At 47.6% G+C, this 24,362-nt stretch overlaps 1 pseudogene; it reads left to right on the top strand.

The window, feature by feature from the left end:
- Window positions 1–18,848: 18,848 nt before the first annotated feature.
- Window positions 18,849–23,888, top strand: LOC149362772 (uncharacterized; annotated as a pseudogene).
- The last annotated feature ends 474 nt before the right edge of the window (window positions 23,889–24,362 follow it).

The raw sequence follows: 24,362 nt of genomic DNA, 5'->3' as shown, positions 1-24,362 counted from the left end.
GTAGAGTCTGACACGTAGAACGTGGCGACGGCGGCCCCGAAGGCGCGTGGTCCAAGTTCGCCCGTATCCGCAACACCCCATCAGCCCCGCGACGAATATCCACAGCTCGATGCTCCTGCGACCGGACCTTGCCACCCCGCAGCTACGCCACCATTTCTCCCCACTCGTTTGACTCTTTTCTTTGTCCTGTCGCTGTTTCTCGTCATACTCTTTTGTACTCTATTGTTTAAATTCTGTAACGTTCTATAGTTCTCGCCCTGATGCTTTTCCTCTTCCTGTTAATAGTTCTTTGCGTCCTCATTTTGTGCTTGTTATTCGCGTCACGCCTGTGTATTTCCGCTATTTTCTTGGGCTTCGTTTTGTAACCTTTTGTTCTTGTTCATTGCCCAAGTAGAGAGGCTTGTTACGGAATTTGTCGGCGCTTAAGTCTCCCGTCAACGGCTGATCGTGCGTGGCCCCTATCGCCGGTCAGCATTCGAATTTTATGTTTCCCACGCGGGGTGCAGAAGTTTTTCGCTCCCCTCCCTCAAAATTTCCAAAGAGTGCTGTGGTGGCCAGGTTGGCCCGGTTAATCATAATTTCGGTGCCAATTAACCATCGAGCCGCCCACAATATCTAGACACCTTTTAACTACTTGTCTGCTAATAGCACTATGTAGAAAAGCGGCGCCTAACTTTCGAATTGTCTATGCTGACTACTTCATTTCAGTGAAATTTACTTTATCGCATATATATTCGAAACATAGATATTCTTTATTTTTGTGTACACACTGATTTTAGCCTATTAATTCGCCTGCAAATGACTAGTAATAGTTGCGGCATTACTGATTGTGGCTACGTTGTTCGCATTTTTCTTCCGTCAGTGAATGAAATTAAACTTTTCATGCAAATGTTATTGGTATTTGTAAGTCGTATTCAAGGCTTTTTTTACAGCCCAAATAAATGAATAAAATTATTTTCATCCTTTACAATTTCTTCCTGAGAAGTTTAAAGGCAGCCGCACACGCAATGCCTTGTGACCTCGAGTATGCGAGAAACTGGAAATAACGCTGTTCTGACCTTAATTCGTCAAAAAGAGATCGTCAACGACCAGAATAACTACAGATCAATCAACCCAATGTCCATTGCCTATAAAGTATTTACTAAGCTAATCATAAAACGTACTGGACAATAGACCATCTTCGCACTATCCGTCAAGTGATAAATAATTGCGAAAAGGATAGCCAACTCTGATATATAGCCTTAATAGAGTACGAGCTAGCTTTGGCCCCGTCTAAACTTCAGCAGTCATGCACGTGGAATTGCGGTGTATAGAGCCACACATATAAATACTGCGATAAATAGAGCGGGTACACTGTTACCATAGTCCTCCATATACTGAGCAATAAAATTCCAAAAAGAAAGAATGTCAGGATGGGAGACACAATTTCACCAATGAATAAAGGAGGTTTACAGGTGAGTAAAGTTCGACAGCCTTGGGAGACAGCAGCAGTTTATAATTGGTAGCGAGGTGCTTGAGTTAAATAACACACTCACTAGAGGTAAATCACTAAGGTAATCCCTAGAGGTAAATATCGCAGAAGAGTAAGATGGGGGTTGAGTGCATGTGGCAGGTTCCCTAAGATCAGTAATGCAACTTTACCAATATTCCTCCAGAGAAGAGATTATAACAGCTGCATCTTACCGGCACACACCTATGGGTAAGAAGCATGTAGGCTAACGAAAAGGTTTCATCTTAAGTCAAGCACAGCTCGGCCAACTATCGAAAAATTGATAGCTTTAACATTGAGAGGCAGGTACAGGGCAGAGTGGGACAGGTATCAAACACGGGTTAAATACATCCTAGTCGAAATCAACTGGAAGAAATGGGCTTGTAGACGGCATGTAATGCGAAGGCAAGAGGACCGATGTCCCTCAAGGGTAACAGACTGGATTCCAAGGGAATGGAGGCGTAGCAGGGGACGGCAGAAAGTCAGGTAGGCAGATGAGATTGAGTAGTTTGTGGGGATAGGGTTGCCCCAGCTAGCACAGCACTGGGCGGGAGGGATAAAAGAGGAGCCTTTGTTCTGCAGTTGGCGTAGTAAGGGTTATGATGTCAGAGCTGCGCAAATGTTTTTTTTTTTCAGTGAACAAACCTTACGTACGCCCCCACTGCTCCATAAATGTGGAGATAAATGAATTTAACGACGTAAGTATAAGTATATTTTCATATTTCACTGTTGTGGAGCTCTCATATCCTAAACAAGAGAATGAAGGCTCTATGCCCGCACATCAAAGAATGCGCGACACCAGGAATTCGGCGCACCATCTCCTCAGTTGGACTAACCAAAGTGGCCTATGGCGCGTCAATTGAAAAAATCACATGCTGTTTTTTTTTACCAGAAATCAGTAACACGAATAAGAGACTCGAATTTTTTCAAACGCCTCACGGTCTATGTGAGTCCCGTACACATTAAGGTAAGTCGCGTCTCGCTTTCTCATCTCACAAATCTTCGAAGATTATTGAAAATGTATGAAATTGCTCAGAAGCTAGGATGCCAAAAATACTATTTCTGAAGAGCCACCAGCTCCACTCGCTTTGTTCTGAATTTTCGTTTATCAAGAAAAATCAGAACCAGCTGACTGTAAGAACTCAATTATTAGCCTGCAGTGCAATAGAATATATTTCTGAAGTCTGGGACCCCCCTACTGTCAAGGACGCATTGGAAGAACTTCAACGAGTCGAGAGAGAAGCTATGCAACATAAAAAATTATGAGAGGAAAATTTCTCCGTCCTCATTAATGATAAGAAGAGAATAAAGAGATTGGAAACACACAGCAAAATTAGTCGCATGGCGCTACTACACAATACGGTTTCTGGAAAAAAATAGTATGAAGTTACCGCTTCCGTATTTCGACCAACTACGAGAAGAACAAGACGCTGTCACTAGTTTTTGCTTGCCCTAACTTTAGCCAGAACAAATGTGGATTTAATTCACAGTCAAATGAACGAGTGGAACGCAATTTCCGTTGGCATATTTTAATCAAATGACTATTCGTGACAGCATTCGGAAGTACGAGGTCTGTTAGAAAAGTATCCGACTTTATTTTTGTTTACGAACACCTGATGGATTTGAAACAAGCACGATTGCACCAGCCTACCTTGAACCTTCGTGCGCATGCACAAATTGTTTCTCGCCTGCCGATAGCTTCAGTCACTGGCACGCAGCGTTTGAGTGAGGCATTGCGCAGTGCTCTCGTCGGTTTTTTATTGCAAGGAAAATGGCGGAGCGAGAGGAGCAGCGCTACTGCATCAAATTTTGCCAGAAACTAGGCGACAGCCAAGTGGAAACCATTTGGAATATTCAGACGGCTTTCGGGGACAATGCTATGAGCAGCACGGTACAATTGGTTTAAAGACGGCCACACATCGGTGCAGAGAGCTATGCTCCGGTCGGCCATCAACATGCCGAAATGACCAGGTCATTGCTGAAGTGAACGCTGTGGTGACGCGGGACCATCTTGTGAATATCCGAGAAATTGCGGAAGAGGTGGACATCACCAATTTTTCTGCACATTCCATTATCACCGAAAATTTGGCCATGGAGAAAGATGCGGCGAAATTCGCGCCGAAGCTGCTCACGGTGGAGCAAAAGCAGCTTCGTGTTGAAGTCTCACAGGATATGCTGGATTTCACAAACAGTGACCCCTACTTCATCAACACCATAATCGCTAGCGATGAGTCTTGGGTGTACAAGTACGACCCGGAAACCAAATCCCAGTCGTCAACAAGACCACAGAAGGCCCGCCAAGTGCGCAGCAATGTCAGAGTGATGCTGACTGCTTTCTTTGACTCCCTCTGTGTGGCACACCACGCGTACGCACCCCACAAAGTAAACATTGACCAAAATAATACTACAGGGATGTCCTCCGTCGCCTGCGTGGAGCTGTGCGGCGCAAGAGGCCGAAGTTGAGGTCAACAGGAAATTGGTGCATCCATCATGACAATGGGTTATGGTTTATGGGGTTTAACGTCCCAAAGCGACTGAGGCTATGAGAGACGCCGTAGTGAAGGGCTCCGGAAATTTCGACCACCTGGGGTTCTTTAACGTGCACTGACATCGCACAGTACACGGGCCTCTAGAATTTCTCCTCCAAAGAAATTCCAGCCGCCGTGGCCGGGATCGAACCCGCGTCTTTCGGGTCAGCAGCCGAGCACCATAACCGCTGAGCCACCGCGGCGGCCCATCATGACAATGCTCCTGCACATTCCTCGCACTAAATTCACACTTTTTTCGCTGAAAACCACATTGCTGTAGTTTAACAGACTCCTTACTCTCCTGATATGGCCTCCTGTGACTTCTGGCTGTTTCCAAAAATCAAGAGGCCATTGAAAGGAGCGCTATTTCAGACAAGAGAGGGCATTATGGCTGCAACGACAGCTGAGCTAAACTCCATTCCGAAAGGGGCCTTTTCGGAATACTTACAACAATGGCAGCACCACTGGGACAAGTATGTGGAGTCCCAAGGAGACTACTTTGAAGGTGATTAGGTTTCCAACGCTCCAGTTATGCCAGTTTTTTTCTTCGGCAAAAGGTCGGATACATTTCTAACCCTTTCACTGCCAGGTTTGTTTACTCATAGCTGCACATACCCTGCCGGGTTTTTTTTTGCATGTTAGTTTCCTGGAAATATTTTGCTAAAAATCTCTGCAGGGCATGTAGACATGTTTATTCAGGATAATCTTATTGATATTAGTTGTACTGAATCAAATCTTCCGGCACCAATCCTGCCTGTCAAATTTCCTCTTCTTATGCGGATTTTTCGGTGGAACGGGGACTTCATCGCTGACATCACTCGGCAAGGCACTTAGGTGGGCTGCTTCCTCGTTCTCATTATCATTGGACTCCGAATTCACAAGCAGTTTTGAATTTCTTCGTCCGTCAAAGCGCGGACGAGTCTGGCACATTGCCTCACATGGCTCCTGTGCGGAAACCAAAACGAAGCGACTCGGATGTGGAAACGTGCGCGCTATCTGTTGTGTAAAATTTACCCTACAAGATCTACGAGTTTATTGCGTCTCTCCATAGATGGCGCTACATGCTTGCATCGTTTTTTTTTTACACGAGTATTTTCGGGAGCGGCAGGGGGTGAGTTAAAAATCCAAAACGAGTTAACTCGGGAGCGGCAGGGGGTGTGCATATGTGGTAGCCCGAGTTATCTCTGGAGTGGCGGTGAAAGGGCTAACAGACCTCATATTTTTGTACACTTAATTCAGTGCCAAAGTAAGCTCTGTGCATTTTTTTCATTTCATTTATTTAACGTAGCATATAAAAACTTTGTTCGGGCTTTCTTTTCTCATGGTTGAAAAGTCCTTCCTGCCTGGGCTATGTACTGGCATGCAGTAACAATTTATAAATAAAGGAAATAAGTAAACAGGTACTAAGTCGTCCTTAAGCCGCGGTCTTTTACCTTTCAGTGGACCTAAAATGACAATTATGATGATGATACAAAGGTTTCGTTTTCAAACTATTAATGCAGAAGCATTTCTAGGCTATATCGGTAGGGTCGTGTCACCAAAACGTGCCCGCAAAACGTGTCAGCAGCTGTTCTGACATTCTCAGAAGAGGCAGCATCAAACGAGTGGTACGAGTGGTTGTAATCGAAAGATGATGTGAGGGCGCTGCGGAAAAATAATATGTTAATAGGATGATTAGTTAATTAATTACAACCAAAAGTGTCAAAAAACGTCGAAATGGCGCGGACATCTATTAAAGCTAGTGGACAGGAAACAAGGCGTGGGCTTCCAAAAAAGGAAAAATTAAGGAAAAAGCTGAAATATAGGTTGAAATTAATTGAAATGTATTTCACGAGTGATAACCAATCAAAGAAAAAGTTTCATTTGCATAGAATATTTAGTTGATTAATTAGCAGCAAAAACATCGCACCGTTGAATAGGCAGGACGGGGATATAGTAAGTGGCGGGAAAGCAACCACGGCGCCAAATTTGAAAAACGAAAATGGTTGAATGAAATAATATAATGTATATTCTGAGTAGATAAATCAATCTTGAATTAAAGCTTACGATATTACGCTAATTCAGTAGTTAAACTTATTAACAAAGAAAATAAAGTGATAAGGAGAGGCAAATAGAGGCGAGAAGTACCGAGGATGGGCAAATGCTTTCCCATTGTACCGATGCTTGTCGCCGCACTGATCTCTTATTTTCAACTATTTCAAACCCGCATTGAGACCACTATTCTGCGTTTCTTGCATCAGGTATAATGCTGTCAAAGCTAATTATTAACACCAGCCTGACTGCGCCCACGGCAGGAAAAATGCCTCTTCCAGTAGCCAACTGCGGCCACCGTATCCCCCCAAACTTCTTAATCTCATCCGCCCACCTAACTTTCTGCCTACCCCTGCTACGCTTACCATTTCTTGGAATAGGCTTCGTTACCCTTAGGACCATCTGTTATGATGCCTTCTCATTACATTCCTCGCCCACGTCCATTTCTTCCAGATTTTGACTAGGATGCTATTAACGCGGTTTTGCTCCCTGACCCACTCTGCCCTCCTCCTGTCTGTTAATCTTACACCTATCATCCTCCTTTCTATACCTCACTGCGTTAACCCAGCGCAAGCCTAATTCTTCATCTTGATTTTGTCTAGAACATCATGAACCCGAACATCCCGAATCATGAACATCTCACCCACTCTGCCCGCTTCCAGTCTCTTCACAATACACCAATCATTTTTCTTTCCATACCTCGCTCCTTGGTTCTTAACTTAAGTAGAACCCTTTTCGTTAGCCTCCGCGTTTCTGCCCCATAGTGAGTACTGCTAAGACATAGCTGTTGTAAACCTTTCTCGTGAGGGTTATTGGAAAACTTCTGTTCATGATTGAGAGAACCTTCCATATGTGCTCCATTTAATTCTGATTCTTATACTTATTTCCTTCTCATGATCCGGATCAGCGGTCACTACCTGCCCTAAGTAGACATACTTCCTTACTACTTCTTGCACCTCAGTACCAATTACCAACTGGCTACCAATTGGTTTGCTTTCCTGCATGTTAATTTTTAGACCCAACGTTCTGCTCTGTCTTTTAACTCATTGAGAATGTTTTGTAGTTGATTACCTGAGTGAATGTCAATGTCATCAGCGCAATGCCATCAGCGAATCGCAGATTGCTTAGGTATTCTTCATTAACTCTTATACCCAACTGTTCTCACTTTAGCCCTCTCAATGCCTTATGTAAAAAGGTGATGAGTTGCAATGGCGAGATCGTGTCTCCCTCTCTGACACCCTGCCATTGCTGGAATATTATTGGTGATTTATGAAGGACTATGGTAACTGTGCAGTCGTCATATGTTACTTCCTGCATGTTACATAAGACTCTTTTACACCCTTATTCTTCAAATCCTGCATCACTACTGAGGTTTCCACTGAGTCAAATGCTTCCTCTTAATCAATGAAGGCTATAAAGGGTGTTTCACCTAAGACCTTACAAATTCTTATATATAGGCTTTTTAGTTAGAAGAGCGCTTTTTTTCGACATAACATTTCCAGCGCTGTAATACATCAAAATACAGCCAAGGTGTGCCAATTAGTAGGCTGGTTAATTAACATTGAATAGTTCATTATTCAACTCTTGCTCTTAGACTCCTTAATTAATTACTGAGAGGAATGTAGCCCAGAGTAAGTAATATCCATAACAGTTTTCAGAATTTATAAAACTCAGCTGCCTTCGGCGCTGTGGCGAAGAAATTTTTGCTGTATCGGGCCAAAACGCACGCATTTTCGAAAAGCTTCCAAAATTCATCAAATTCATCAAAGCAGTCAAAATTTCTTGGGCCACATCGCCGAGGGTAACCACGTCTTCGAAATTGTAAGAACTTATATGAATATTAATTATGATGGGCTACACGACTTTTAAAAGTTAAGGAGCACAATAGTAATAGTTAAAATTTTATCTATTCCAATTTTATTAAACACCCTGCTAGTTTATACGGCTTAGCAGTGTTCTGATGACTGCACTGCTCCCAATGCTGTGCCGAAAAAAGAACTCGTCTAACTCAAAAAGCGTTTTTTTAAAAAAAATCGTGTAAGATCTTCAGTGAAACATTCTGTATTTGGGGTTATTTTATCCTGCGCATTTCTCCACCACCGTATTGATAGTGTGAATATGGTCTACTGTCGAATATCATTTACGAAAGCCTGCCTCATCATTTGGCAGATTGAGTCTAAGGTTGTCTTGATTCCATTTGCGATTACCTTAGTAAATACCTTGTAGGCAACGGACAGTAAGCTGATCCGTCTGTAATGCTTCAAGTCCTTGACGTCTCCGATCTTATGAGTTAAGGAATTGTTAGCGTTCTTCCATGCTGCTCCTACGCTCAAGCTAATAAGTCATCGCGTATACATGGTGTCCAAATTTTCTAGCACAATCTACCCTCCTTCCTTCAACAGATTCGATGTTACCTGATCCTCACCAGCTGTTTTGCACCTCTTCATTCCTCCTAAGGCTTTCTTTACTTCTTCCTTCGTAACTGCCGTGATGTGCCATTGTGCGCTGCTGGCTCTCTCATTAACGTGCCGATTACTTTCGCTGCTGCATATATATTTAAGTAAAGCACCCTGGCTTCTTCAACTATCTTATCCATATTGCTAATAGTGTTGCCCTTTTTTTGTCCCTTAAAGAACACCTCCACCACATTTTTAGAAATTCACGATATACAAGGATTCCAATCTATATAGGCCCTAGGTAAAGCATTCCAGGTGTTTTTGCACTGACATTTAAGGTAGTCACGCCATCAACGATTAACTTTTGCGCTTCTCCTCAATGCAGCTTAGAAGTGCATGGAAGTTCAGTGTGACGTCGGGGCAGATATGATTTAAAATTACCGCTGTTGTCAGCCACACTCTGCTATGCCTTGTTTGGCGCAGCGAGACTACGCTCAGTGGGATTTTCCAATGGTGGCTTTAAATCTTTTTTCTTCAAAGCAGGCGTTTGTGCGTTGGAAATGTAGCGATACTACGATAACGTCATCATGCGCCCAACACTTGGTGTTGTGCGCTGCGGAGAAGCTTGAAGTACGTCTCGATTTTAATCGGCGATTACGTCACTATTTCAAGCGATAGCCCAAAAAGACCTTGCATTCTTCATTTGCAAGTTTCACACATTCGACTCTTTTAGCTCGTTCATTTCGAAAACCTATGCAAGTTTCCTTTAACGCATACTGCCGGTTCTTAGCTAGCCTATTTTCCTCTTCCCCACTTTTACGCTAACTACGCTCTTTAGACCATGCTCTATTCTCTCAATATTAAACTTTCTTATGTCCCTTACTGTGTGCTTGTTTATTTACGTTGCTAGCTCTGCCACTTCAATTCTGTCTGTAGGGTTGCATGCTCTCATGCTGTGGCGTTTCTTAATCTGATCTTTTAACTCCTGAGATAGCTTGTCGGTATCCTGTCGAGCCATCCTACCGCCTACTTCTACTGCACCCTCCGTAATAATACCTCTCAGATTATCGTTCATTTTTTGAACATCAGGAGCGTCTACCTCAGTTCAGGCCAAATATCTATTCTGCAGCGATATCCTGAATTCCTCCACTTTCCTTCTCATCGCAAACTGGTTAATGGACTTCCGCTTCACTAGTTTCTTCTGTTCCTTATTTAAGTTCAAGCTATTTAGAAACCCTACCCGTCTTTAGTCTCTACAACGCTCCTTACCGAGGACCTCGACATCCTGCACGATACCAGGGCAAGCGCAATGCATGAAGCCTATTTCATCTTTACTTTCACCATTGGGGCTCTTCCACGTCCACTTCCTGTTCTCTCATTCCCCGACGAAGCTATTCATGATGCGTAAATGATTTCTCTCTGCGAACTCTACTAATAACTCCTCCTGCTATTCCCAGTGCCTTAGCCATAGTCGCCTATCGCCTGATCTATGGCCTGCTTCTTGCGAACCTTCGCATTGAAGTCTCCCATCAGTACTGTGTGCTGTGATTTTACTTCGTTCACTGCCGATTGAAAATCTTCATAGAATGTTGCAACGACCTGGTAATCACGGCTAAATCTGGGTGCGTAGGCCTGCATTACCTTTACCTGGTACCTCTTCTTGAGCCTAATAACGATAGCTGCCACCCTCTCGTTAATACTGTAGAACTCCTCTATATTTCCAGCTGTATCCTCATTGATGAGGAATTCCACACCTATTTCCCTTCTGTCCGCGAATCCACGAAAGCAGAGTACATGCCCGCCCCATAGTACTGTATACGTTTCATCTGTCCTCTTAACCTTGCTAAGCCCTATAACATGCAATTTAATATCAGTCAGTTTCTCGAACAGCACCGCTATGCCGTTCTCACTGGGTAAGGTTCTAGCGTTAAACGTTGCCAGGGTCAGTTTAAAATGAAGGCCTGTCCGGAGCCAGAGATGCTTAGCACCCTCCGCTGCGTCACAGATCTGACCGCCGCCTTGGCCAGTTGCTCCGTAGTCGCTGGAGAGAGAGGGCCTACGGTTAATTGGTTTATTCATAGAAGGTTGTGGTCAAGTACTACAGCAGGGTGGCCAAATGCTGATCTAGTGAGGGAGTGAGACGTTGGCTCTGTTCAGCGAGACCAGGCCGCACCCAAGACCTGGTTATGCAATTCCATCGACACGTCAAGAATTTTTTTTTGTAGTCCAGTGGACCATTCCACGGCTCTGGAGTTCCAAACTCGGTCCTCTTGCACGCGAGGCAGATGCTGTACCTCTTCGCCATCGGTGCCCTCTCTCCATGCTAGCACTCTTGTTTGCGCTGTCTACATCCGCCATCAAAACGTAGTGCGTTCCTTGTGGAGAGCTACAAGTAGTAACTACTTTGCCTGCAGGCTCATGAAGGGATACATTTGTGATCAGCTTGATTAAATACGCTCTGATTGCAGACGGTACGCCCCTGCGTTCTCGTGCTTTAGACCACGCGTTCACAAAACAAGCATGGAGTAACACGACTCCCGTTATTTTATCATGCGGTGTACGTCCGTACCTTTGAGAGCGTTGCACCTCACGTGTAAAACGGAGTATAGGCCCACGAAAGATGTTACCCCCTAAAGTACCTTAAAAAGGGTTATATCGTTGGTAGTATGGGGCATTTTGTTTGAGTACAGCAGGTGCCCCGAAAAATCGTACTTTGTGCCCACATTGCGGAAAAACGTAATTGCTTTGTTTCTGAGTACTTTGAACTACATTTCAATTTTTATAACTCGCAGCGAGAATAAAAATGGGTGTTTCTGCAAAATCAAAAGTGAATGCTATATGTGCGTAGCGGTTTTGTATTTTTAACGTTTAGTATGCGTGCCCAAAAATACAAGAAGAGAATGGAATGAATATTGGATCACATTCCTTAAATGACTGCCATATTAATTTCTTAAAAATCAAAAACTCATTCAACGCATGATGTGAAGTTTGCTTAGTTTTCTTCGAAATTACAGACCAAGCCTAAATTTTATAAACTTACTTGGTTTTTTCCTTAGATATATATTAACTGCACACAGTACTGTGATGGCAACAGGGAACAACTAAAAGACGGAACTCCATGCTTCGTAAGTAACATTTTTCTATTAATGCGAAAGCACTCATGCGCTCACCAGAACCGACCAAGAATCTTGACATCTTTGGATCTTGCGGTCATTGTATATCGTGCCGTTGCGCAGTAACAGCACGCCAGGTTAGAACTGCTACCAATATTCACAACCGGGGTCGAACCGCCGGCAGCGCGAACCGATAAGCTTCGAACCGATAAGTTCTTTTTTTATTGCATGAAAATCAATCCGACTGAGCGATTGAAATCTTTATGTACGCGAATATTGTTCGGCAATGTGGACACACATTCTTATGGCGGTTGAATTTCTTTGGAGGAGAAATTCTAGAGGCCCGTGTATTGTGCTTTGTCAGTGCACGTTGAAGAACCCCAGGTGGTCGAAATTTCCGGAGCCCTCCACTACGGCGTCTCTAATAGCCTGGGTCGCTTTGGGACGATAAACCCCATAAACCAAACCGTACCATTCTTATGTCTGTAAACTGCCCTCCACCTGCACGTTAAAATTGCGGGAGACACACACGTGCATCCAAAAGCCTACAACCATTCAGACGGCCAGTTATGCTCAGCAATATGCTGAGCATGACTGGCCGTCTGAATGGTTGTAGGCTTTTGGATCGAGGCACACCGCATCGAGACACACCGTTCACTGACAAGAGATTTAGCCGAACGAGATGGTTATGCATGTCGATCCATTATTGGGTTCTTCCATTGGCTAGAGTCCAATCAGCGATAACAGATCGCACAGAATTCCGGAGTCTTTCAGGACAGGTAAGAACCTTATGGTATAAGGCGATATCTTAATGCTCTTTTTGATTGCTCGCTGACCTACGTCCCAGAAGAACTCTGTATTATGCCACCACACAAAGCGATAATGGATGTCTCTGGATGGCCGCAGATGCTACAATTCACCGACCACGGCACCAACGTGCCCTTGTCGCGAAACCAGGCCTAGACGGGTAGTGTCGAAGTGCACAGTTTAGAAATATTGGTTTGCAGCTTACTGAATCCATATCCTCTGGACTCGCTTCAAAGCACTACAATCCATTAAACCAAGACAAGGTTACCGATACACAGGCATAAAGAAAAGATATTACATTAGTACATTTCGTCATTTGCCTTCTTGACAGGTCGAATAAATGTTGTTACGAGATGCAAAAAGTCAGGAATACAAAGGTATCACCAACCTCCTTCAGGATAACACCAAAAAGCACCCTCACTGCCATGACAAAGCAAAACACATATGGTTTAAGGTCGACGACAACACAGTTTCCTTATAAGCACTGCTCTAGAGAGGGGTGGCTTGCAGCTTTCATGAATAAACACAACAAACTTAGATGGGGAACATACAAGTGAACAAACCTGATTCCCTTAGATTCCAAGAAAGAAACAAATTGTCTCTGCGAATGGGTTCGCATTTAGAGCGCCAAAAAAAAGATCGCGAATAGTCTTGCAGCGCGTGTACCTTTGACATTTTTCAAGCGCTAAGACAACAAGGACGAAGAAGGAACAGACAAGGACGAGCGCTCGTCCTTGTCTGTTCCTTCTTCGTCCTTGTTGTCTTAGCGCTTGAAAAATGTCAAATTTGCACCAACTAGCCCGATCCGCTACCCTTCTGAGCGTGTACCTTCTTCCTGGCACAACTCATTACTGGAAGAGCATAGACAAGCTTTGCAACGAAGATGCTCCAAAATTGTGTCCGACATCAAACGAACGGTTCCTGACTGATTTTTCTTCGGAGAAATTCAGTTGCTTCCGTCACTGGTCCTGATTGCAATCAGTTACCTTTTTTCGAAAAACAAGTGACTGTAAAAATCTGATGGCCTCAATTTCACAGTAAACGCTGGTGCTATCGGGCAGGGACAACAGACCGGCTGGCGAGATGCATCACACGCGAACATGGTCGCGCCATAATCGGGTCACCGGCGTCTGATGCGGAAGTTATCGTCCCAAGGAATATCACTTGACAGCTCTGTAGGGACTCCTAAATCTGCGAAATTTACCTCCCGCTATAGCCTACTCTGCGGCTTCCAGACAGAGAACGGAGGCGGAGAAATATTTCACTAATGCGCGCAAAGCAAGGATTCTCTTGAAACCAGCACTGCTGCTACCGTGTTTCGACCGCGTGGGCTTCTAGTGTTTAAAAAATCACCGCAGACGTATGTATTTTTCACTTTGCCTTTCTTGTACATTTTTTCTCTCTACGTGCAAATAGCATGGTTTAAGTTCGACACTCGGTGCCATTAAGCTTATAATGTAGAAGAACTTAACGATTTAAGCAAGGAATCAGAAGCACGCAAAGGGCGTTCCGCGAATTGAGCGTATGTGTTGTAAGGGAAGACTTCACGTAAGACGTTTATTCTAGCCCTCTGCCAGGGACGTGTTCCAAGCGATGACGATGGAAATTTGCAGGTGAAAGAGAATAAAGTGGCAGTCCCGCGGTAACGGCGGTCTGGAAGAGGATCAACAGGAGTGACGCGGTAGTTAACTGGAGAAGCTTGGCTGACGACCAAGTATGAACCAATAAAAGGGGGCTGAAACTTGTCGCAAAGACCACGCGTACGCAGAGGGGTAGAAAGCAGGACCTCGTCTCGGGGTTGAACGAGACAACGCGGTGTGTCGTGTCGTAGTGACTCTTGCTGTCTTCCTGGCAGGCCTCCGTGTTCAGACGAGCAAGGTGGCAGCACCGGGCCAAGCGGGAGAGGAACTGGTCGGGGACAGACGATGAGGAGTTCGGAGGCGTCGAGAAGAAAGAGGCATCGAGAAGGGTAGTGGGAGAACGGCCGTAAACTAGAAAAACGGGGAGTAACCAGTGGTTCGTTGAAACGCGGAATTGTATGCAATAGTGACAAAGGGAAGGACTGCGTCCCAATTCCGGTGGTCAGGTTCGACGTACATAGCAATCATTTCGGACAGGGTGCGATGCAACCGCTCAGTAAGACTATTGGTTTGGGAGTGGTAGCTGGACGTCATCTTGTGAAGTGTAGAAGAAGCTTGCAGAACTTCGGCAACAACGGTCGAAAGGAACGTCCGGCCGCGGTCACGTAGAAGCACCTAAGGGGCGCCGTTTCGCAGTATGATCGATTGGAGAAAGAATGTGGCAACTTCGAGCACCGATCCATAAGGCAAGGCTGCGGTCTCGGCGTAACGTGTCAGATGGTCGATGGCAGTGACTATCCAACGATTACCTCGTGCAGAGAGAGGAAGCGGGCCACACAAGTCGATGCCGATGACGGCGAACGGTGTGGCGGGGCATGGTAGAAACTGCAGATGCCGAGCGGGAGGTGAAGTCGGCCGTTTTCGGCGTTGGCACAGCGGGCAAGATGCGACGTATTTAGCGACTCTGGAGGAAAGGTCAGACGAGGAGAAACGGCTCTCGACGCGGTCATAGGTTTTGTGAAAACCTAAGTAACCGGCCGTCGCGTCATCGTGGAAGGCCTCCAAAATGCAGGAGCGAAGTGTACATGGTACCATTTGAACCCAGCGGGTGCCATCAGGGCAGTAAACGTAGCGGTAGAACACATCGTTTTCGAGTTTTAACTGCCGAAGCTGCCGATGCAGCCGAGTGGTAGGAGGGTAGGAAGCTCCCGTGAGACGTTTGATTAAAGACCGGCAATACGCAACGTTGCGTTGATTCGACACAAGGGCGTTTAAGTCGCCAGATGCGGCGCAGGGGAGAGCGGCAACAAGCAGAAGCGCTGGCGACGATCAGGAGTCGCTGTGACAGGTGGAACGTGGGGTAGAAGAACGACACGAAGACTCCAGAAGCGGGCAACGAGAAAGGGCATCGGCGTCTCGGTGCGTTGGACTGGCCTTGTAGGTGCCCTCAAAACTATATTCTTGGAGACCAAGAACCCAGCGCCCAAGGCGGCCAGTCAAATTTTTGAGGCTAAACAACCAGCATAATGAATGATGGTCCGTGACGACCATGAAGTGTCGGCCGTAAAAATAGAGGCGGAATTTATGAGCTGCCCAAAGGCCGGCAAGACATTCCTGCTCAGTGATAGTGTAGTTAAGTTCCGCAGGTGCGAGAGTGCGACTGGCGAACGCAATAACTCTTTCACGAGAAGTACTATCACGCTGCAGAAGAACAGCACCAAAGCCGTGGCCGCTAGCGTGATTGTGTAGAATGGTGGGAGCAGCATCGTAGAAGTGGCCAAGGACAGTGCCGGAGGTGAGTGCTTATTTCAAGGCTTGAAAAACACTTTCGCAATCTTTAGTCAAAACGAAAGCACTGTGAGCAGTGAGGAGCTGATACAATGGCGCGGCAATCGTAGCAAAATTTCATATAAAACGCCGAAAATAAGAGGACAGTCCGAGGAAACTACGCAGTTCTTCAGTTTGCTGGGGACGGCCAAAGTTCAGGACAGCGGCAAGCTTATCAGGGTCGGGTCGAAAGACGTCCCGGCTGTCGAGGTGGGCCAGAATTGTTTTTTCTTTCCAGGCGAAATAGAACTTTTTCGTATTAAGTTGATGGCCAGCAGAAGCGAGGCAAGCAATCACGCCATCGAGACGGCGTAAGTGTTCACGAAAAGTTGAAAAGAAAATAACAATGTCGTCCAGATAGCATAAGCATGTTTTCCGTTTCAGGCCGCGAAGGACAGTATCAATCATGCGTTCAAAAGTAGCAGGAGCATTACACAGTACAAATGGCTTAACAATAAATTCGTAAAGGCTGTCGGGAGTAGCGAACGCGTTTTTTTTCCTTGTCCACTTCATGCATGGGAATGTGCCAGTAACCGGAACGAAGATCTAGGGTGGAAAATTATTCGGTTTTCTGGAGAGAGTCGAGGGAGTCAACAATCCGGGGCATGGGGTAAACGTCTTTACGAGTAATTTTGTTAAGTACACGGTAATCAACAAAAAATCGCACTGACCCATCCTCCTTCTTCACCAAAACCACCGCGGAAGACCGGCGATTGGCGGAAGGGGAATAATATCTTGGCGGAGTATATCACTGACATTGTCTTCGATGATTGCGTTCAGATGAAGAAACTCGGTACGGGCGGCGGCGAACAACCGAGGTGCCTTCGGTAACGATGCGGTGCTCGGCAACAGAATTCTTACCCAGGGTAGCGGAACCCACATCAAAAGAGCCTTTGTGCTTGAGAAGCAACTCCAGTAACTCTTGCCGTTGCGACGCCGGGAGATCTGGATTGATGGTGGCAGAGAGGATTGAGAGAGAAACGTCCGCTGAAGGGGGCGCCTGGGAGGAGGGCGCTGTGTGCACGACAAGGGAAACCGTGAGCATGTCCAACGTGCAAGAAAAAGAAGTGCCTTTGGGTAACACGAGAGGTTAACGTGAAGTGTTCAAGGGAGCGACGACGGTAGATCCATTTTCAAACCGAACCAGGCTAGGCGGCAAGGCAAGTCCCCTAATGAGGTGTCGATCAGAAGGCGCGATGTGCACATCCCCCTGAACGATGGTATCAGAAGTAAACGCGACAAGATTTTTACTCCTAGCGGGTAAAACCGAATCTGCAGTGGCAATGAGGCAATGACAGGCCTCGGGGACTTCCGATGATGGGTCGCTCTCGGTCATGATGACGATCCGGTCACGGCAAGAAATAAAAGCACTGACAGAAGACAAGAAATCTCAGCCGAAAATCATAAGGCGAGCACAAGGAGACATCACGGCAAATTGTACATGGTGACGGACAGCATGACAGAAACCCGGACAGTGCACTTAGCGGATGGGCGAAAGAAGACGTCGTTTGCTTCACGCAGGGGGGCCCATCTTAGGGTGTTTTCACTTTCCGCAAGCGAGAACATAAGTCAGTATGAATAACAGAAACTGCAGCGCCCGTGTCAATCCAAGTCTCTAGTGAATCAAAACCTTCAACCAACACTGAAACGATATTGGACGTGCGCTCCGGAGGTATTTGTCTGTGTCCAGAGCATGCACCTTTCCCTCCAAAAACTGCACCAGCTAGTTTTCCGTGCGAAGGTCAGGCGTGGTAGAAGCTGGCGCTCACGCGGTAGTAGAACTCACGCGGTCATAGTTTTCAAGCCAGTCGTCGATGTCGTCGCCGCGGAGGCCAGCAAACATCTGAGGGTCGTGTTGATGGCTGCTCACGGTCCAAGTTCCGGGGGCAGCCGAGGGCGAATGGGAGGGACCTGGGCCGTCGGCGTTCTCCTCTTGAGGCATGACGGTGAGAGTACACCAGCGACGACCGGGACGCAGCTCAAGGGGGAAGTGGGGAAAGAGGATACGGGCAATCCAAGGAGCACCTCCACCACGTGTAAGGGAAGGCTTCACATAAGGCGTTTATTCTTGCCCTCTGCCAGAGACATATTCCAAGCGAACAGCTCCAAGCGATGACGATGGGAATTTACAGGTGAAAGAGAATGAAGTCGCCGCCAGAGAGGCGACGACGACGAAGGCGAAAAAATTGCGCAAAGTATTTTTACGAAATGAACTTTTCCTGTAATATCTTATTGTAAAGAAAAAACTTTTCTGCTCGCTATTCCCCATAAATGTGCGGGCAGAAGGGCAAGGCTAGTAAATCCAGAACACCCTTTAAAGCTAGAACTCGCGGTCGTGCGTCCGTTTCATAAAGAAACGTAACATTATTAGAATTTTGCACGGAGTTTTTCCTGGCGCAGGAAACATTCTAAAGCATTTCACTTTAGAAGAGTCGAGCTCCACGCACTGGGAATCCTTATGAGTCACACTGCGGAAACAGACGGCCAACGCGTCCTACAAAAGAGGGGTTCGTCGGGCTGGCGATCCCGCCACACCGCGTCAACGCGAACAACTGTGAAACGTGTCGCTGTCGCCCGCGAGCATGTGTCAGTCAAATGTGCGCCACTTGCTCCTCTGTTACACCAGAAGAACCAGTTCTGCCGCATTCCCCGCCGGTTCTCTGCTCTTGCTCGCGCGCTCTCCTCTGTGCGTGATTCCTTCGCGTGCGCAGCTGCGCATACTGGAGGCACCTTGCGCTACCGTAGCTAGTTGCGGTTTTACAGAACGTCAGACGAATCATTACCGCGCGCAGCTGCTGAGCAGCAGCCTTGCTGCTATACTGCGCCGTCGATGCTGAATCGGACGACGAGCCACCACCGCAGCAGAACCCGCGCTCCAGATGGATGGTAGACTCGCTGCCAAGGTCACCTGAGCAAAGCGCTTTCTAAAACTGATGCGATAGAATTCAAAGCGGACTACATGCGTTTAATTTCTGTGTCCTATGCAGAATTGAGCCTACTTCTACGCATTTCGTGCCACCCACCTACGGTGGCACACGTCACAGCAGCGTCTACAGCCAGGACTACGCAGCCAGAACATGGCATACTTCGTCATTTAACCACCCGAGGCCCTATGCATTACGAATCCTGCCTGCTGGTCGAAATGGAGGAAGCGTTTATAGCGTTTCTACACAGCTTCCGGTCGACACGCTCCTTTACTTGTTGGGCGACCAGGCCGAGGACATCTTCGGAACCTTCAAACTGTCCGGAAGGAACAGCCAGAACTTAGAAGTTGTCTTGAAGCAGTTCGACAACTACTTCACACCGCGGCACAACGTCATTTTTGAACAGGCAAGCTCCAACACGAGGGTCAAAAACGGCGGCGATGCCGTGGAAGACTTCGTAACTGCGCTTTACACGCTGCCCAACCATTGTGAGTATGGCACCCTCTGAGAGGAACTGGTTCGAGACAGACTGGTTGTCAGCTTTCAGGATTAGAAATTGTCACCGAGACTGCAACTTGGCGCTGATCTTACTCTTCAGATAGCGCTTGAGTTTATCAGGCAATTCGAAAGCGTACGTCAGCAGGAAGCGGAGCTTCACCCCTAAACGCTGACCGTCAAGAAAGTTGCATCAGGCAGACAGCAAGTCAGGTATAGCGCGAATGCTACTCACGTCAACGGCGACCGAGAGCACTTAAAATAAAGGCCCCATATCCACGTCTAGCTGACAGCGTTCCGACATTGCGTCGTTCGTGTGGAAATGAACGGCACCCGCGTTCACTATGCCCAGCGCGGACACAGGTATGCAAGCGCTGCCATTAGAAGGGCCACTACGCGTCTGTCTGCATATTGTCACGTTGTAGTGACGGCAGTCTAGCGGTCAGACCAACCAGACACCAACGAAGCTCTTTATTTGGGCCGACTTGCGCCCGCAAAAGAACTGAATCACTCGGTGGCGGCGTAAGCAACAAACGCGCTCGTCAGTCGTCAAACTACAAATCCCCGCTTCTCGCGGCATCGTTCAATTTAAAGCCGGCAAGGAAACTTCGAGATAACAGGTCGAGATCATCTAGAGTAATCTGGAAACACGTAGATGCAGCTCGGCATGGCTGTGATCAATCGAGATTAGTCCGGTCGCTTCTCGCGTCACGAACACAAATGATAACACCCCTTTCCTTCGACCTTGCGCGCACGAACGGACACTACAATGATACGTGGCATTACCCCCCTCCCAAAAGAAAATAAACACGGAAAATGCAAACTTTGAGTCCTTTAGCGTTCATAATATTGCCTCAGGGGTACGACATCTACGACTTCCGGGCGTGTGCGGCGTCGCTGAGATGCTGTCGTGCCGTCGGGGATGACTTCATAGTCGAAGTCACCGATGCGAGGGAGAACCCTGTACGGGCCAAAGTAGCGTCGCAGCAACTTTTCACTCAATCCACGACGGCGAACTGGCGTCCATATCCAAACACGATCACCTAGCTTGTAATCGCGATAGGCAGTCGCGATAGGCAGTCTGCATCGGAATGCTTGCGGCCAGATTTGTAGACAACAGTTATGTCGAATTCTTGAAGACGCAGGCTCCAACGAGCAAGGCGGCCGGAGGGATCATTCAAATTAGCCAGCCAGCACAGAGCATGGTAATCGCTCACAGCCCTGAATGGTCATCCGTATAGGTAGGGGCGAAATTTGGACGTGGCCCAAATAATGGCGAGACATTCTTTCTCTGTCGTCGAATAGTTGGCTTCGGCTCTCGACAGTGAACGGCTAGCGTACGCGATAACTTTCCCCTGTCTGCCATTTTTCTGAAAGAGGACCGCTCCTAAACCCACACTGCTTGCATCGGTATGAACTTCGGTTTCGGCGTTTTCATCGAAGTGCCCGAGCACAGGAGGGGACTGTAAGCGGCGCTTCAGCTTGTTGAAAGGTTCGTCTTGCGGCCTTTCCCATTTAAAAGGCACGTCAGCCTTGGTAAGTTGGGTCAAGGGTTCAGCGATGCGCGAAAAGTTCTTGACGAATCTCCGGTAATAAGCGCACAATCCAAGGAATCTGCGTATAGCTTTCTTGTCATTAGGCTGTGGAAACTCTCCGATCGCAGCCGTCTTCTGGGGGTGTGGGCGAACTCCATCCTTGCTTACGACGTGACCAAGGAACAGCAGCTCCTCGTAGGCGAAATGGCACTTCTCTGGTTTCAGTGTCAGGCCTGAAGACTTGATCGTTTCCAGCACTATCCGAAGCCTTCTGAGGTGGTCTTCAAAGCTTGAGGAGAAGACAACAACGTCATCTAAGTAAACTAGGCAAATCTGCCACTTCAAGCCTGCGAGCACCGTATCCATTACTCGCTGGAACGTCGCTGGGACAGAGCAGAGCCCGAATGGCATCACCTTGAACTCGAAGAGTCCGTCTGGTTTGATTAACGCAGTCTTCTCGCGATCTCTTTCGTCGACTTCTATTTGCCAGTAGCCGCTCTTCAGGTCCATCGATGAGAAATACTTAGCGTTGCATAGCCGATCCAATGCGTCGTCGATGCGGGGGAGGGGGTAGACATCCTTCTTCGTAATGCTGTTCAGGCGGCGGTAATCGACGCAGAAGCGAAGGATGCCGTCTTTCTTTTTCACTAGGACAACTGGTGCTGCCCAGGAGCTCCTTGATGGCTGGATGACGTCGTCACGTAGCATTTCATCTACTTGCTTGCGGATAGCTTGGCGTTCTATCGGCAATACGCGGTAGGGGCTCTGCCGCAGTGGTCGGGCGTGTTCGTCTGTGACAATGCGGTGCTTGGCAATCTGGGTTCGTCGCACATTCGATGCTGATGAGAAGCAATCGCTGTACCTTTGAAGAAGACTGCGTATTTGGTCTTGTCTGCTCCGGGGTAATGCCGGGTTGATGTCGAACGTGGGTTGATGGCCTTGGTCAAATGGTTCTGCGGGTTGGCCCGGGAGGGCAAATATGTCTCTAATGTCTGGCAGCTCGTCGAGAAAGGCAATTGTCGTACCTTTGTTTAGATGCCGGTGTTCTTCGGTGAAGTTGGTTAGCAGCACCTGGGCTTGGCCATTTCGGATTTCGGCGTCTCCCCTGGCGACGCCCAATCCTCGATCCAGGAGTAACTGGGTGTTCGCCTCGATGACGCCTTCGGCGTTTTCGATGTCTCCAGTACCTATACAGGGGAGGACACTTGATAGAGGCGGCACGCTCAATGCTTCGTCGAGGACGTTTAAGACAACGTGATGAGTGGCGCTCGTCGCAACAGGTATGGCTTTGTCCGTGGAAAGCTTGATCGAAAGCTTGATTGGGAAGCTGTTCCTTGAAGGTTTCCCAGTTAGCAAGGCTAGCTTCCTCATTCTCGAACCAGACTCTTGCTGGTCCCTCCAGGGCGAAGAAGACATACCTAAATTTCATGTCATCGTCCCAGTTGTTGAAGACAGCCACACGGTCGAACTGCTCCAGCCATTCGTCGGGGTCGGCGCCAGGCGAAGCGTCGAAGGTTGGGGGCACCCTGGGCTTCTGCAGAATGACTGGAGTGGTCGTCTGGGGCAAGCTCATGGTGGACGTTGGTACTTGCTTTCGCTTCCGGGTAGGGTCCGGCAGAGTCCCGAACTCAGGTGCGTCGCCTGCAGACGTCGGCTTGCGCGGTGTACTGGAGTCAGGTCCTCCGGTGAATGACTCAGAGGGCCTGCGGCACGACTTGCGGGGGGTGTCCGGTACATAAAAGGCTACCCAGCACCCCCACCAGATGTCACATTGTAGTGACGGCAGTCTAGCGGTCAGGAAGACACCAACCAGTCTTGTAAACGAAGCTCTTTATTTGCGCTGACTTGCGCCTGCAAAAGAACTGAATCACTCGGTGGCGGCGAAAGCAACAAACGTGCTCGTCAGTCGTCGAACTATGAATGCCCGCTGCTCGTGGCATCGTTCAATTTAAAGCCGGCCAGGAAACTTCGAGATAACAGGTCGAGATCATCTAGAGTAATCTGGAAACACGTAGATGCAGCTCGGCATGGCTGTGATCAATCGAGATTAGTCCGGTCGCTTCTCGCGTCACGAACACAAAATGATAACACCCCTTTCCTGCGACCTTGCGCGAACGAACGGACACTACAATGATACGTGGCAATATCACGCCGGGCTGACATAAATGAAGCATCAGGACCCGACAGCGAAGGTGCATTTCACGGAGCCGTCTCGTCCTTCGATTCGCCGACATGGGAGACAACCATCCTCGTGCAAAGCCAACCTGTCAAATTCAAGATCAACACAGACGCCGACGTATCTGCCCTCCCACCTACGACTTTCAGCATGCTCCGACATCAGCCTGCGTTGTCGTGTGTTCCTCGGCAGCTCTACGGTCCTGATCGGAGACGTCCCGCTGGCAAAGGCTTAGCGCGTCTTCAACTCGCCTACCGTGGACGTGAAACGCTCCAATACCTCCACGTGCGGGAAGATCTCCACACTCCCTTACTCGGAAAGCCCACTACAAAGACTTCGAGGTGGTAACCTTCGTCAGCGCCGTAGCAAGGAAGATGAGCCCAAGAGACGAATTTGCTTCGTTGTTTCAAGGCCTCGGCAAGCTGCTAAGAGAACACCACATTTGCCTAGGCGTGCGAAACTATTTGCTCGGAGCTCCTCTCGCCGCATACCACTTCCGCTCTACAAGAAAACAAGGCTCGCACTGCAGCGAACGGAAAATATTGGCGTCATTTCACCTGTTGATGAACCTATAATGGTGCTCCAAAACCAAACGACGGTGCTAGAATCTGCGTGCACTTCACTGAACTCAACCGTTACGTCTGGAGAGAGTTGCAGCCGATTCCTTCGTCGACCACACACTCGGGCTGCTACACGGGGCCAAGGTGTTTTCACAACTCGATGCCAGTTCAGGGTTCTGGCAGATACCACAGAGTGAAGGCACCAAGAAAGTTACTACCCTCATCACGCCATTCGGGATGTTCTCCTTCAACAGGCTTTCATTTGGCTTCGCATCCGCTACCGAGCACTTCAAGAAGCAGATGTCAAAAAGTCTAAGAGGTGCCAACAGAGTTCTGTGTCATATGGACGACATCTTTATCTGGGGTGCAGACGAACCAGCGCACAACGAGACACTTCACACCGTTCTTCAACGACAAACTGAGGTAGGTGTCGCGCTAAACGAGGATAGGTGACTGTTTCACCTCGACCAGCTCAGATTCCTAGGTCACAAGCTTGGCAGCACGGAATGAAACTCGACGGAAACAGGGTAAAACCGTATTAAAAATAGCCATTCCCACTAAAACAATCGAGTTGCAAAGGCTGCTCGGAATGGCTACATATTTTTCCCGCTTCGTGCCCAACTTTGAGGACCTGCTTTGGCCGCTTACTTCTTTCCTGTTGAAAAGGCAGCAATTCGTTTGGGACATTCCTCAACAGCAAGCGTTTCACTGATGGAGGCAGCTACTTTCATCTCGCGCAGTGCGAGGGGTCTACGATCCTCCTAAGGAGAAGGTGGTTAGTGCAGATGCTTCTCCCTTTGAACTTGGTCAATGATTCCACGGAAACAGAGTGGTGGCAAGTTTTCGGAAATCGCTTATGCCTCCCAGCTTCTATCTGACACAGAGAAACGATATGCGCAAA

The sequence above is a fragment of the Amblyomma mixtum genome, chromosome 2 (genome assembly GCF_055824585.1).
Source record: "Amblyomma mixtum isolate Tamu chromosome 2, ASM5582458v1, whole genome shotgun sequence".
Lineage (NCBI taxonomy): Eukaryota > Metazoa > Arthropoda > Arachnida > Ixodida > Ixodidae > Amblyomma > Amblyomma mixtum.
This window is presented reverse-complemented; position numbering and strand designations above follow the sequence as displayed.